Source organism: Asparagus officinalis, chromosome 2, assembly GCF_001876935.1.
Source record: "Asparagus officinalis chromosome 2, Aspof.V1, whole genome shotgun sequence".
Lineage (NCBI taxonomy): Eukaryota > Viridiplantae > Streptophyta > Magnoliopsida > Asparagales > Asparagaceae > Asparagus > Asparagus officinalis.
This window is the reverse complement of record NC_033795.1, coordinates 81,116,808-81,128,363: the sequence shown is the minus strand read 5'-3', so window position 1 is coordinate 81,128,363 and position 11,556 is coordinate 81,116,808. Positions and strand designations below refer to the sequence as shown.

At 37.0% G+C, this 11,556-nt stretch overlaps 1 long non-coding RNA gene across 2 annotated transcripts; it reads left to right on the top strand.

Moving 5' to 3' along the window:
- On the top strand, positions 320-9,690 carry LOC109831802. 2 transcript variants are annotated; one of them, XR_002244558.1, is made up of 5 exons: positions 320-611; positions 1,876-1,908; positions 1,985-2,045; positions 6,945-7,566; positions 8,231-9,690. It is a non-coding gene; the product is annotated as an uncharacterized LOC109831802 (long non-coding RNA). The 2 variants fall into 2 exon arrangements; XR_002244557.1 differs by having other exon boundaries at positions 320-1,908.

Below are 11,556 nucleotides of genomic sequence, written 5' to 3'. Positions count from 1 at the left end.
TTTGCATATTCACGTTTCTGTATCACATCGTACATGATCCTTGTACTAGTATATATGCATGCAATCCAACCTCCTCGGCAATGCCATCCAAGTAGAAGACTATTAGTAGTCATCTGTGGTTCAAGTTGGAGGAAGGGATGAATAAGCTTACCCAGGATAAATTCTCTTCTTTTTTTTCGTCCTTCAATTATTTTTCTTCTAGCAAAGCAAAGTTCCTTGCACGAATAAATGGGTGGTAATATATCGTGTTTGTGTGTGTATTTACATATGTTCAAACTTCGAAGTCCTGAGCAGGATTACTTGCTATATAATCGAACATTTCAAGATCCAATGGCCAAGGTTCAGGTTTTTGGATCTCTTGCAGCCTTTGATGTCACTGTTACCCTGACGTGCCCAGCCGAGAAGGAAGTAGAGTTTGAGCTCATCCCTGTCCCCAACTTGACGCCTCAATTTAGCCAGGAAGAGCTACGCGCTATTAACATTGCGTAACTGTTGTGCTCTATGATCTAGTACATAATCCTCATTATATGTTTGGTTTTTTGTTACAGGAAATTCATCTGAACGAATCGAAAGATCTCCGTGCTTCGAAGAAGGTTCAGCCAAGTTTCTTGGTAGGATATCGTATTTTTTCTATCACCATTATTTCTTAGTTTCTTCCTTTTCATCTGTGACAATCATCAACGTGCAGTGTGAAGGAATAGGATTGCACGCATGTTATTATTATGTTTTTCACTTGTGCGTTAAAAAAAAGTAAATCCCGGTCTTGATTAGATAGATCGATTGATAGATGTGTTGACTGACATAAATATTATGAGTTAGGATACCAAAAAAACAGACTAATAGCACTTAAATACCATATAGTTTCCCTCACTTTGCACTTATATGCCCTCACTTGATTTTTGCAGCATTTATTTACTCTGAAGTTTTTCAAATTTGGCACTTTAAGACCTCCTGCTATGCTAGTGTGAGAATGTTCTTTCGTATATTCACATGTGATACTCAACATGAACTTTGCCCAATTTAGGTTTAATTTTGATTATAAAGTAACTGATTAATAATTAGCGTGTCAATAAGAAAAGGATTGTTTATTGTACCCCATCAAACACCATCGAGGTTAGTTGAAAAAATTGGAAACATTTGAGGATTTTTCAGAAGCACCTCAAACTTAAGGGTGTCAAGCGACATTTTTAGAGTCTTGGTTGATTATATTAGAGTTGACTAAACTTAAGGGTAAGATTTTAGTTCAATTTCCCCCCTCATTCCCCTCCTCTACCCTTCTAAATGGAACTACTAAACAAAGGTAAACCAAAATTTCCCTTCCCCTTCCCTTCTCTACCCTTCATCCAAACAGGCTATAAACTAAGGAAATCTAACTAACCCAATTTCTTTATAATAAACCCTCTTCCCTTCCCTTGCCATCTCATTCTTTCTCAGCCAAAGTTTAAGGAGGATGATCTTTAGCAAGGGGGTCTTCTTCCAGGGCTGGGCAAGCATCAATCTGGACCCTCCTCTCTCTCAATTAATCTTAGGCTATACCAAAATTACATTCATTTTATTTCATGTTATACATGTTAGATATACGTCATGATATTTCAATTTAAGATATTATCTCATTCACGTTTCTACTTTAATACGTTGACACATGCATGAATGCATCTTTCAATTTGTATGTTCATTAGTAGGTTAATACGCATCAGTTTCTTCGAAAATCCTGAGTGAGATTACAGGCTATATAATTAAACATTTCAAGATCCAATGGAAAAAGTTCAGGTTTCTGGATCTCCTCTTGGTGTCCAGGTCGTTGTTATTCTAACATGCCTAATTGCGAATAAACTTGAGTTTGAGCTCATTCCTGTTCTCCACTTGATGCCTCAGGGCCAGAAGAACTATGATGGTAACAAGGAAAAGGTACATACTATTAGCATTGTGTAACTGTGTGCTCTGTAATTTAGTAGATAATACCCGTATGTGGTTCTTGTTACAGAGAATTGATCTGAATGATTTGGAAAATCTCTGCTTGGGAGAAAGCTCAGCCAATTTCCTTTGTAAGTTTCTTCATTTTCATTCATGACCATCATCAACATGAAGTGAATAGGAATAGGGTTGCATGTTCTTGTTTTAATTTTCATTTGCGCAGAAAAGTAAATTCTAGTATGTAAACTGTAAATGAATATTTGTGAGTTTGGGTACAAAATCATAATCTGCTATACCTATAAGATACTATAGGTAAAAATACGAAAACAATCATTTTTATGTATACTATTTTCTTAAGTTCACTAATGGGTTACTTGAAGATGCATCCCTGTAGTATGGGGATGTTGCTATTTATCGCCCTGATTCTATCATAGCACATGTATACCTCCTGATTTTCGTGACAGTATTATTTTCCCAGAGTAGGAATGTTCTTGGCAAAAGTCTAAAATGGCCATTGATAATTAGGTAAATACACAAAACCCACCAAAATTTTGTTCCATGGACAAGTGGACTATAATACTTTCCAGGTTCCAGTCATGCACGAGTCGCGTGCACCGAAATACTAGTTTGACATTAATGGAGGGATCTATTTGATTTTGTTTGATAACCATTAGAGTTGGATTTCAAGCTCAAATATTAGAATTAAACCCAATTATCCAATTTACCTACATAATCTAAATCTAAGTCTTAGAAAAGATCCAAACCGCTTCAACTCTCTCCGCACAGTTCTCATGGATAGAAAACCATAGAAGTTTATTAAAACAAAGGGAAATCCTAAAACTATGGGAAATCTAACCCAATTCCTTTATAACAAACCTCTCCCATTCCTTTGTCATCACATTTTTTTCTCACTAGAATCTAGAGGAGAAGGTTTGTTGGCAAGCATTCGCCCCACAAAAAAGTACTCTATTCCAATGTCTAATTTTTCTCGTTCATGTTTCGATTTAAATACCCAGACATATGCATACATGGATCTTTCAATTTGTTTGCTCGTTAGTAGGTTCATATACATCAATTTCTTAATTAATTTTCTCATATCAATATCCATGATTGATTGCTCGATTTAAATTCTTTCTTTATTATTGTTCATTACGTTGTTATGCCATTTGGATGAATACCGTGTTGATTTGAAATGGCCCTCATGGTGTTTGTGCTTAACAAAATCTTTAGATTTCATGGCTTCCATGGTTATTTAATAAGTTACGAATCTTGTTTCAGAAACACCTATTTTACTTGTATTGTAGATGCATGGCAAAATTTTTGTTGATATTTTGGGACTGGATAATATTTCAATAGACTTGTTCAAACTAACCTATGTTTAAACTATCGCCATTAATTATAAGAATTACAAAAATATATATATTTTTTCAATATTTTCCTTTAGTATAGATGCATCGATCGCTATTGAATTCACATTTAGACTAGCTCCCGCCACAAACGTCATCGTTCGTCAAGAGAAGAGTATAGATACATTGACTTTTTGAGCTAAATCTAACACAAGACTCTTTAGTCTTGTCATCTTATCTTCCTTGACTGCTACGCACGGTCATATCTATACTAGTGCTCATGACGACTTGGTCATGCCGAACGTGATCCAGTTGAACAACCCCCCATAGAGTCGACGAATGGAGGGGCTTGGGCGATCCATGGCTCAGAACGGTGAACCAGATATCTGTCTGAACCCCGGATCACCTGAATCCATTTGGCCATCGACTCTTATGTGTTTTGTGAAACAGGATAACAATTAGCATGGCCAAAGTCTTCCTGAGCTTTGCTAGCGATGTTGTCATCTGTACAAATGTGTGAATCTAATGTTTCTCTGATTTCTTCTTTTACTTGGATCATGTTGTCTAGGAGCCTGGTTTTTTGTATTATTTAATTTCTTTCTATTAGCTTATAGCATGGAAATCATAATTCTGAAAGTAGTTGTGGGGTGTTCAGGCTGGGGGAAAAGAACTAAAAAAAAACATAAAAAAGATGATATGGTCAATAAAGCATGAACTTATTAAATGGAACAAATTCTCTCATCTTTTTCGTCCTTTTATTATTTTTCTTCTTGCGAATCAAAGTTCTGAAATAAACAAAATGAGACGCACAAAATGAACATTTTTTTGCGCGCGTGTGTGTAGACAAACACGACCTAGCGACCTAACGCACGTACGCACGCATCCACGCGCATTTTTTTCGAATGTCCTTAGAAAGATCGCAAGCTATATATATAATTAATATTTTGACGATATCCAATGGAAAAAGTTCAGGTTTTTTAATCCCCAGATAATTTCAAGATAGCGGCTATGCCTAATTGAGAAGGAAGTTGTGGTTAAGCTCATTCCTGTTCCCTCCTTGAACAAGGAGGACTACAAGAAAAAGATACACATATACTGCTAGCGTTAATGTAATTGTTGTGCTCTCTAATCTATAATATATAGTGCTAGATTTTTTGATCAAAACCGCTTTCCAAAATAAGTTTTCAAACTATATATATATTAACTACAAGTATTTTTCATAAATGCTTAGTAGCCTAGTGAAAAGATAATGTTTTGGTGTTTCAAAAGGTCCCTTGTTCGAGGCTTGCCAACGGCAAGTCGAGAAGTGTTTTATTTGAATTAATCCCTCATAAGTGGGTCGTGTGTCGTGGGTCGTAGGCCAATGGACCGAGGATCGGGGCTAATCGGACTGAGGCGCTTTGTTAGGCGCACTTTGCACTTCGCACCGAGGCATCGGGGTAAGGTGGCGCTGTTTGGCGTCACGTTGACTACCACTATGGTCACCACGAAGGTTGCCTCGCATGCTGCTTCGCAGCATGCGGACGAGCTACGTATTCACACGAGAGTGTGACCTTAGCGTTCTCGAATTCAGACGAGGTTCGCTTGTTCGACGAGGTTCGTCTGTTTGACGATGTTCGCTCGTTCGACGAGGTTCATCTGTCATACGAGGTTCGCCTGTTTGAAGATGTTTGACGAGGTTCGTCTGTCATACGAGGTTCACTCGTTCGACGATCGTCTGATTTGCTGAGACGTGACCCTTGCGTTTCGTAGTTAGTCGTCCATTGATTGCCTCGTATTCAGGAGTTACTGCGTGCAACATTTACAACAGTATTTAGAGAAATTTAATGCATTAATGTTACAATCTTAATTGTCATTGAGAATTGTAACAGTCACATTAATTACGAGTGACTCTTGAGCTGGCCTTAAAGGCCTATAAATAGCGTCCTTAGGCAGCTCATGAACACACTCTCGCGAGCTTGGAATACGAACATCGGTATACACACGCGAGCTTGGAAAACGAACATCGGATCGACGTTGTTGTTGTTGTGCTGCTGCTGCAGAAACTGTGCCCGTAGGAACTTGTCCTTAAAACCGAAAGGTTTTGAACCGAAATGGTTCTGAGATCGAGAAGATCTTTGTTTTGAACCGAAAAGTTCTGAAATCGAGGAGATCTTTGTTTTGACCGAAAGATCTTATAGATCGAGGAGATCTTGACAGTACTGGGTTGGTGCACATCAGAGTACTGTGTTGTTCCTAAAAACAGTTTGGCCTTGGGATTCTTGCATCGGAGTAGGCCAAATTTTACTTTAAGCACATCGTTTCTCAAACGCACAGCAGTGGAAGAAAAAATTTAAAATCACATTATAATTTCACTGTTTAATTCTAGATTTAACCATAATTTTCAACATATAGTACTAAGGGTGAATCTGATATTACCCTCTCAAAGTTTAGCCCATGTTGAGATAACCCGCTGAACTTTATAAATGTACATTGAACCGACCTAAACCGGCCCGCCCCCCCCCCCCCCAAAAAAAAAAAACCCATTAAAAAAAAGAAAAAACATCTTGTTCTTGTCGCAAAACTCCCCATATGTTTGCATTTTTTCCAACAGACGCCCTAATGTCATAATGGGTATTCTTGGAACTTTGTCTGAAGTATGGGGTATTCTGAAAATAATGTTAAGAGCCTGCAGGTTTCAGAATTTGCAATTTGGGGCGTGTTAAAAAAAATTGGAGGTAACACGGTCAGTGGGGGTGTACTGACAAAATTGAAAATGTTTGGGGGTATTTTGACTAGCCCCAAAGTTAGGTGGGTTAAGTGACATTTGTACACTTTAGGGTGTTATCTCAAACTGGCCCAAACTTTAGGGGGTATACCTGAAGTTTACCCTAGCGCTGATATAATTGGCTCTTGTTACATGAAATTGTTCCGAATGATTTGAAAAATCTACACTTTCAGCCAACTTCCATGGTAAGTTTCTTCCTTTTCATTTTTAGGCCATCATCAAACATGCATATGAAATGAGTATAAGGTAGGAATAGGATTTGCATGTTATATATTGTTCTAATTTTAACTTGTGCAGAAAACTAAATTCAATATGTAAACTGTGAATGAATATTATGAGTTATGGTATGTTAATGTTAACTTGGTATAATTTATTAAATCACAAAAAGAATAATCTGTATCTAGTATAGTACGTTCTGTAAGTACTTTAGTATCAATTATTTGATGAATAAATAGCCATTTTGGCTACAGAAAACTAGTTTTTCCTTCATGTTTTCCCCCAAGTTCTCATCATTTTATGCAAGGGTAAATTGGAACACAAAAAATGATGGCACATGACTAATTACTTGACCATATTTTCCTTTTAAGTTAAAAAAATACTTCAAAAAAAAGTTAGGAAGGTTTTTTTTAAAAGTTTATTAAAGGGTTAATTACTTCAAGATGCATCCTTGTACTATGGGGATGTCACTACTTATAGCTCATCTTCTATCTTATTAGCATGTACACCTCCTGATCATCTCTGTGAAGACACGATATTATTTTCCTGAAAATGTTCTCTGCAAAAGTCTAAAATAACCCGTTAATGAATGATACAGTTTTTCTGCATGTATTGTTGTTACTAGCTAGTTTCATTGTCACAGATAGACCCACCAGGGTTAAAATTTTTGACTCTTTTTCCCTTGGTAAAAATTTTGGCAGGTATTGCCTGTGAGTGAAATTAATGTTTATCTGACGATAAATAAAAGAAGTCAAAAGAATTTAACCCCGGGGGGTCTATCTGCAAGAATGAAACTCGCTACTACAAGATCAGTAAGTTCAAAACAATAATACTGATTAAACGATTGCAGAATCCCACAAGATGGTATGTTGTCACATAGCTGAGAAGTAAGCTGATCAAGGGAACAAGGACGAAGATGTTTGCATATGAAGTGAGATTTTGCATTTTAATTCCTGACATACAGGCACCTCATGAAAAAAAAAAGTCGTACAATTTATCGGGTATTTCAATTTTGTACCTTGGCGGAGGCAAATTCACCATCATGGACATCTTTCACCTGTCCCTTTATCACCACTCCTTCACAAAGAAGATAAACGATATTCCACATTTGAAGGTGGATAGCTTGGATCGAGGTTTCCAACCGCTTCTCGTGGAGGAAGGTGGTGGTGGTGGTGGTGGTGACTGAGGGGGGATGAGCAACAACCTCACAACTGTAGCAAGAATGCCTAAAATGATTTACGATCGACGCTGGGTATACAATGTAAAATAAGAAATTTGCAGATGATAAATGGGAACATGAGATTGATTCTTCATTGCTCCAAGGTACGCTCAAGTATGATGATTTAGTAAATCTTGTTTGAATGTGTGTCAATAATGCCTAGAATTATTCATTTGCTTTATGCATCGACTGAGCCAATTTAAATCAGCAGCCATAAGAATGTATCATATGCTAAATCCTCTTTAGCAATTATTGTTAATGTATGAGATATATATAAGGTTCGTTGCTATGAGCATTATTACACGTTTGATTGTGAAATATCGATTGGTTCTTGAACCATGTGAATCGCTAGGAAGTAGGATCCATGTATCTAAGAAAAGGTTAGAAATTTTAATCTCTCCCAAATTCGAAGTTCTAGGATTTGAATTGATGTCATTTCATTTATTCCTCGTGAATATTTTTTTTCTCTTTATTTCTTTTAAAACTTTTATATCAAGTGAAATTTGGCTATTCAGGACAAACAATGAGCTCTTGTTAAAGCACCTAAAATTCCTCCTAAAACTTTTGTTCCTTAACTTCCTAATCTGTTATGGATATCCACTCCTCAAAGCAAAGAATTCCTATTGCTTAAACTTGCATCCAAAATAAAGTTTAAATTGGCTTCAACAGATAGATTCTCTTCTCCAATATGTTTAAGAGGTTAATTGCACATGGGCCCCTGTAATATTGTTGTTTCAAACTTGCTACCCCTGTCTTTATATTTTGCAGATAGACCGGTGGTCGATCTTTTTTAGACTTTTTTCATCCTCAGATAGACTCACTAATTTCACCGACGAGCAGCACCTGCCAAAATTTCACCAAGGGGAAAATAGTCAAAAAAAAATAACCCAAGGGGTCTGTCTGCATCGATGAAACTGCAGAGGTAGCAAGCACAAAACAGCAGTACTCTACGCAGGTGGTCTGTGCAAAGAAATTCCCTCAACTTTCTCTACTTGATTTGGCAACTCTCAAAGGAAAAGTATCTATTCTACCTACCTTTATGCCCACATACTTCATCTCCTCACCAATGGATCTCCATGGGAATGCCCATTTTCCTATCTGTTGCAGGTTTCTCTTCCCTCATACTTCTCAATGAGCTCAAAAAATGGCAAAGGCGACAAATCGTCAAAGAGAAGCTTAGGCTCATGACCGAAGCTCTTGAGCAAGCAGAGGAGAGGCTGCTTCGGCTCCAAGAGAGACACGACAGAATCCTGTATCAGATGAACTCTCAGTATTTGAGTCATAAGGAGATGGAGGAGGCTCTGATCGGAGCTAGAAAGGCGATGAATGATGCTCTTGATTTCTCTGTTAGCCTTCGAGAAATCCAGTTGAGGATCTTGAGTTCATATCCTGACGTTACTGTTTGATGTGTAGATGTTGAGAGTGATTTATTGCACAACTAGATTTGATGAGGAGATTGAATCTGATCATTATGATTAAAGGTTACATTTGATCAATATGATTACAGACGACTTTATAAGCTCAACTATGATCAGAAGTTTCATATATATCCTGACACAATGTTTTATGTTCTTCAGTTTGCGGTATCAGACTAGTTTAGTCTTGGTAAATTTCACAGATTCTTTAATAAGTATGGCATTTTTCACTTAACCGCCCAGCGATTTTGAGAAATTTCAATTAAACCTCGAACTGCTTCGGTCAGAAAAAACCGCAAAACTAATACTGTTTGTTCTGAAATCACTTCTCCCTCTTCTTCCTCCTTCCTGCTCAGGTTCGGAGCTTCCAATCTCCAACATTTGTTTTTGGCGATTTCCTCCTTCAAAACTCTAAATTGATGATATTTTACGCAACATGTCGTCATGGAGGTTTAATAAAAAAAAGTTAAGAGCATTTTGGCTTTTCTGGACTTCCTGAACTTATTCGGGGTAAAGCGAAATTCTTAAACTCATCGGGGGTTAACGAGAAACACCAAAACTTATTGGGGATTTGTGAAATTCACTCTCTAGTTTAGATACATACACTCCCTTGATAAGTTTTATCTCATCGTAGTTACCTAGAACTGTAAGTATACAGGTAGTCTTCATGTAGACATCAAAGGCATATGCAAAATTGCAAACATCATGGTAAATCAAAAACCAGCACCTGAACTGAGGATTCAGACACCAGAAAAACACAAAAAACCAGTATTATTCATGTGCAGGGTCATTCCTTGACAGACTCATGCATTCACCCTCCGAACGACATCGAAGCTCTCGCCTTCAAGCTCACGGCGGGCCTCGACTCAACAAGTTCCTTGTGCTCGGTGGTCATCAGATAATGAGTAAACGGCAATGCTGAAGAAACGTCCAGCCAAGTATACTTCGTCTCTGCGAGCCTGCCTTCGTAAAGCGTCGAGCACTGTGCTCAGCCTTTTTTACCCCCTCGTCGAGCACTGCGCAAGGTTCAGGGTTCGATCATGGACAACAATGCAACCGCAGACTAAGCTTGGTTTCTGATAGAAAATAGATAGTAGGAGACGGAGTTTTCTTCAGGTTAATGCGAATTCTCCTCCCAGAATACAACGCCATAATATGAAAATACGGGAAAGCAAATAAATTTTTTTCCCCCTACAATTCTTTGTGAAACAATTTTTGTAAGATTGCAGATTTATTTTAAGGAGAAGAAGCTTTTGATAGAGTCTGTGTTGTTTGGCTGCACAATTTTCTCCACAGTTTTCTCTCGGATTGTTAGTTGGTTCACGAGCCTCGTCAAAGGGCTCCGAATCCTCTGCAGACTTTGTTCAAATTACTTTTGAATTTGTCCTCTTTAATTTCTCGGTTTTTTTTTTTCTCTATCATAGCATAATGTTAAGTGTCTACAAATTGAGTTACATATATATATATATACTGATCAATCACTAAATATTTTTAATGATATCCTTCATTAGTGGGTCATTTTTGACTTTCTTATAAAAATGACTTCCTAAATATTTTTATAAGTTTTTTTTTTTTTTGAAATTTTTAATGGGAATGATAATCAAGTAATTATTCATGTGGGATCAATTTTTGTATGTTCCAATTTACCCTTTCATAAAATGATTAGAAGTAAGGGGAAAACATATAGAAATAAAACAGGTTTTATGTACACAATGTGACATTTTTATTGCATTAAAAACCGATATTTCTTTCTTGCACAACTTACTAATGCTATAATAAAGCAAGTAGTTATGATTATTTTTCTGAACAATTCAAAGTTTGGAATAACAACATGCAAATCTTTTCCCTATTCACTTCATGTTGTTGACGGTTGTAAATGAAAACGAAGAAACTTACCAAGCAAGTTGGTTGACCCTTCTTTAAAGTGCAAATTTCTCAAATCATTCTGATCAAATTTTTATAATTAACCACGAACAAGACATATGTGTATAATTAATTATCTACTAGATTAGTGAGCATAAAAATGACATATTGCTAATGAATAGTATGTACCTTCCCCTGCTAAGTTTTGTACTCCTGTATCATGCCTTGAGGCTTCAGAATATAAATGAGATCAAACCTGACTTCCTTCTCAATTAGGCATGTGAGAATAATCTCATCCTCAGCCAGGGGTGGTAAATGATCGAATCGAATCGGATACTAATGTTAAGATATTTAGTAGGTATCGGGTAGTTAATAGTTATTAGGAGTTTATCTCTTTAGTGCGCGTTGTTAGCTGGTATGTTAAACTGATTGTTAACTGAATTGTTAACTGAATTGTGCTTGCTGCTGTTATCTATTTAAGTAATGAATGAATCTCTTTTAGTGTGTGCGTGAAATTACTCTCTTCTTTCTCATCTTCACATCTGGTATCAGAGCCTCTGCAGAGGTGATAACTGATAAACAAATACTGAGAGTATAGGAGTAGAAATTGTTCTACAAATGGCCACAGAGAAAGCCTTTTATCCAACCAGCAATTCCTCACTTTGATGGTCACTACGATCATTGGAGTATGCTAATGGAGAATTTCTTCAGATCTAAAGAGCTTTGGGAGGTTGTTGATAAGGGTTTTACAGCACCTAGAGGCAGCGTATCAAGCATTGACAGATGCCAGAAAGCACAAAATTGAGGAATCGCGTT